The sequence below is a fragment of the Eumetopias jubatus genome, unplaced genomic scaffold (genome assembly GCF_037043125.1).
Source record: "Eumetopias jubatus isolate StellerSeaLion01/CBP00866 unplaced genomic scaffold, mEumJub1_p1.0 scaffold_4, whole genome shotgun sequence".
In the NCBI taxonomy this organism is placed as follows: domain Eukaryota; kingdom Metazoa; phylum Chordata; class Mammalia; order Carnivora; family Otariidae; genus Eumetopias; species Eumetopias jubatus.
The window spans coordinates 3888029-3892839 of NW_028274810.1; the positions used below are offsets into that span (position 1 = coordinate 3888029).

At 49.9% G+C, this 4811-nt stretch overlaps 1 non-coding gene across 1 annotated transcript; it reads left to right on the plus strand.

Moving 5' to 3' along the window:
• Positions 1 to 4437: 4437 nt before the first annotated feature.
• Positions 4438 to 4511, plus strand: TRNAN-GUU (transfer RNA asparagine (anticodon GUU)). The gene has a single exon. It is a non-coding gene; the product is annotated as a tRNA-Asn (tRNA).
• The last annotated feature ends 300 nt before the right edge of the window (positions 4512 to 4811 follow it).

The following is a 4811-nucleotide window of genomic DNA, read 5'->3' on the forward strand; positions in this document are numbered from 1 at the left end:
TACGTCTGTCCAGTGTCTGTAAACAGGTGCTTCACATATTTTGTCCATTTTTGTGGTTGTTTAAAGCAAGACTAATCTGGTGGTATTACTCTGTTATAGTTGTGTGTAGAAGACCTAAATTCTTGCCAGTGCCTTTAAGGCAAAGGTGCCTAAAATGGCTGGCTCAGTTGATGGAACATGAGACTCTTGATCTCGGGGTTGTAAGTTTGAGCCCCACCCCACATTGGGTGTAGAGATTACTTACAAATAAAATCTTAACATAAAAATAAAATGAAGGATTTTAGGGGTGCCTGGCTGGCTCACTCATTAGAGCATGTGACTCATGATCTTGAAGTTGTGAGTTCAAGCCCCATGTTGGGTATAGAGGTTATTTAAAAAAGAACAAAATTAAAAAAAAATAAAGTGCTTTCAAAAACTTTTTTTTAAAAGATAAAATGAAGGATTTTACAGATTACTGATTTCAATTTTTTAAATCCTTGTTTTATTTATTTATTTATAAAGATTTTGTTATTTATTTGTCAGAGAGAGAGAGTGCCACACAGCAGGCAGAAGGAGAAGCAGGCTCCTGATGAGCAAGCCCTGGGATCATGACCTGAGCCAAAGGCAGACGCTTAACTGACTGAGCCACCCAGAGTTCCCTAGATTACTGATTTCTAAATAATTTGAATGCTATTTTCCACATTTATAAATAACCTAGCCGAAGGGTTTTGTTTTTACTTTAACAAATACTAAGAATGATGGACTCACTTTCAGCATGCACCACAAGGAAATCTGAGCTAAGTATCCTGTTCTCTGGGCATATTCCCATGCTTGAACTTGAAGAGTGGCAGGATATGCCACCCCAAAATATGCCACTTTGACATAAGGATTGTTTTGAGCTAAAGGCATGTGGAAAACAGCAGGTGCAAGAAGAGTGCTCTGATCTCCACTTTCCTTCCTGAAAGCAGGAGATAAAACTCCCTATACCAGGAGGAAAGAAACATCCTTGTCACGTGAGACAGGAAGTCAGGGCCCAGAGAAATCTGTGCAGACCTTGTTAAAAAACTTATATCTTCCTTTAATCTTCCCATATATTTTGCTTTTTCACAATTGCCTCCCTCTGTTTAGCCTAGTATAAAAACACTTAGGCCTACCCACTTCTTTGGACTTTCATTTCCCTATTGGACTTCCCATGTTCGTGTAAAAATCAATGGGCTTTTCTCCTATTAATCTGTCTTATGTCAACTTAATTCTCAGGCCCATTTGGAGTCCCTGAGACAGTAGAGGTTAAGTTTTGCCTTACCTAATAGACTCTCCTAGGACCACAAAAGAGGGTTAGCAAAAGGACAACTGTAAGGTGCCTGGTCCTGGTAGAAGGAACGTTGTGTAGGCCTAGTAGACCTAGTAGAAAATGTCAGAATTCCCAGAATCAGATGAGTTTAAGAGTGAGAGGCTGATTAGAAAGACAAAGACTGGGAGGGGAGGCCCAGAAAGACAGGCTGTCCTTAGTGGGGACCAGTCCCTGGAATGTGTCTCTTTTCTCTTCTTCCCCAATTCTGTAGCTCTTAGTTCTGAATCTTCCTTCCCATCCTCTTCCCCACCCTTGCTCCTGGGTGCACCGGGTCTTTTCTCCCAAGCACACAGATTTTAAACCTCTTTTCTACAGATGACTCATTTTTTGATCTGCTGAAACCTGCACATGCTTCTTGGAATAAGGCTTTTAAAGATTTATTTATTTTGGGGGGGGCAGAGGGAGAAAGAATGTTAAGCACACTCCCGGCTGAGCCCAGAGCCCCACACCAGGCTCAGTCTCACCACCCTGAGATCATGACCTGAGCCGAAATCAAGAGTCCCAGGCTTAATCAACTGAGCCCCCCAAGTGCCCCAGGAATAAGGCTTTTAATGCATAGAACAGAACATTTAAAATTACAAGTGAAATCAGTTACTTTCAAATCCAGTTGTCTTTGTGCCTTTTCCCATAGTTTGATAGCAGAGGGAATGAGGTAGCCTCTGAGCTGGGCAGCTGAGCTTAAGCAACCAACCTTCCATGCGCTGACTCAAGACGATCCTAGAGTTGGGGTGGTAAAGAATAAGAATCTTGGGTTGTGCCAGTCTCAGAGAAAGTGAATCAACTGTACTTCATTACTCTTTACCATACAAACCGAAAAAAAGTAGTGGTCCCTGGGAGCCGAGATCCAAGGGGAAGGGACCGCGCGCCGCCTCGTGGCCACCTCGGGGATCCGCACGGCACCGGCCACCGCGGGTGCCCAATCCGAAGACAATCAAATAAAATGCACTGGACGCTGGGCAATGCTCAAGACCTTAAAATTAGAAGTCGAGAGCGCTACAAACTGAGCTAGCAAGACGACGAGAAGTAGATGCACTTCTTTTCCCCCTAGCCGCTTGGAATCGCTGCCCAAATGTAAAATACCTGAGCCAAGACCTCGGCGTGTTGCTGACCAGGAAATAGGTTTGTAGAGAGTTTAATAGATTTCCTCCTGCCCACCGCTGATTGGCACTAAATCACAATCCCGGCCTAGATCTTCCAACTTCTGAGCTTAAGGAGGGACCAGCATAGTGGATAGAATAGTGCTGCGTGGAGACGGGGTCCGGCTGAGGGAGCAACTCCAGAACCCCGAACCCCCCCCACCTCCCGGCCTTACTAGAATGGCCTTTCCTGGTGCTAGTTTGCCCCCAGACTGAAGCCCAGACTTCCATGGAAAGGATGTCCAGGATAAAAGGATTTTCAGTCATCCCAAGAGGTCCCACCGAGACCTACCACGGATCCTCACCTCCTTGGCCCTGTTACTGGAATTTTCCAACCCTCCACGAGAATCGTGGGCGCTTTTCTCCAAGTTCTTTAGGCACGGGTGAAAGTTGACGTGACTCCAAGTGCACTTTCTGTGCCCCAGCCCCGCGGGTTCTCTGCCTCTTCTTTGGGGGATGTTGGGAACTGAGACTCAAAGGAACATACAGATTAATAAATACAGTGTTATGAGCTACGTTTATAAAGAAAAAAATACCGAATGCATGCTTGCAGGTAGCCCGCAAATGGCTACAAAGCTACAGGGAACTTTCAGCCCTGTTCATGTGGGATTAAAGCGACAGCTGTCATCGTCTTACTCAGTACAAGCATTACTCACTTTACTCCAGTAATAATAGTAAATTCACTCGGACACCCTGTTCTTTGGAATTCTTTATCAGCCTCTCCTACCGTTGCCTACCGTGCACCTCCTTGAAGTACAGACGGTCACATTCGTCCACATTCCGCTGCAGGGTGCAGGGGCGCGGAGGGGGAGCACGCAGCCGGCTCCGGGCCAGGGGCGAGGGGCTGGGGCCGGGCCGCGGCCTCCGGGGGGTGGGGCGGATGGCTTGCAGCGTTTCCTCCCCTCCTACCGAGAGCAGGGGACTGTGGGCCGCCCAGCAGCTCCGAGGCCCGCGTTCGGGAAGTCGCCAGGTCCAAAGGGTGACATCTAACGGCGCTGCCGTCTTTAAACCAAGCATTTAAAAGAGGAATATCTGTCTTTTCGGAGTCAGAGCACCAACCGCACACAAGAGACGGCAAGTGGCGGGTGATTGAAATTAAGGAAAATCGTCATTTTCAGTTTTCTGCGCCTTTTTGTTCAGCGGCTGGAGTGCTCGCGCCCTCTCCCTGGCCGCTCACCAAGCTGCCCCACGCCCCCTCGCTTCCTTCTCCGGCTTCCCGGGTTCAGCCCTGGACACCGCAGCCCCGGACCGCCAAAGCTGGACTGAGGCTGCGTGGCGGGCCAGGGTGCGGAGCTCAGTTCCGCCCTAGTGCGCACCAGTCCAGAGTCGGGGTCTTCGCCGCGCTCTCGGTCAGCTCTGGGAACAAACGCGCGTCCGCCTCGGAGAAACCTTTGCCGTCCTCCCTCTCCCGAGCCCCTCGTAGGACTAAAAGCTTAAAAGCCCATACTGGAATTCTTGGCTCCCCTCGGCCCCCACGGCGGAATGGATCCTTCACCAAGCATTTAGGGAGTGCCTACTAGGTGCCCGGCCCCGGGCACCCACCTCGCTGCAACGCGAGCCACACCCGGTCCTGCCGCGTTGCAGCGAGGTGGGTCAGTGGGGGTAGCGCCCTTCTCATGCGCGCCCCTGGTCCTGCGGGGGCTCGCGGTGAGCGCCACGAGTCAATCGGAGCTAAGAATGGGAAGGTGGATGACTTCAGCGCCAGAGGCTGCGGGCGACCCTTGGAGCCAGGCGGCTCTGGAGGCGGCGAGGAGCTGGCGGAGAGGCGGTGGGTCTGGCGTTGGGCTCCCCGAGTTCCCCAGGGGACTGGCCTCGTATCGATGTTCAGACATGCCCAATGACACGACCCGTGGCCTCAGTGTCTCCCGCGCCTCCGGTTTCCGGAGTGGGAGAATGAGAAGATGTCCCTAGCCAGAGGTTGGAAAGCAATTTCTGAGATCAGGAAATGAGTTTAGGAAGAACGGTTTCCGTGTCTCTGTGGCGCAATCGGTTAGCGCGTTCGGCTGTTAACCGAAAGGTTGGTGGTTCGAGCCCACCCAGGGACGGTCCCTTTTACTAGCAACTTGCAACCTTAGGTTACCTGTTAGTGACCTTATTTATCCTCGGAGTCCTCTGGACTTCTGTCTACTTTAAATCAGACGCCCAAGTATGCAGCGGGAAGACTCAAATTGCATAAAAGTGCCTAAAAGAAGGAATTTTTCTGCAAAGATGTTTTTTTCAATAGCCCGCCTCTGGGCCTTACTTAGCCCAGAGACACTGCAAAGCCCCTCACTTCCTGAAGCTGGGTTTTTACAACTGCACATCCTGGAAACTAAGAAATCCCAAGAATTGAGAACAACAAAACC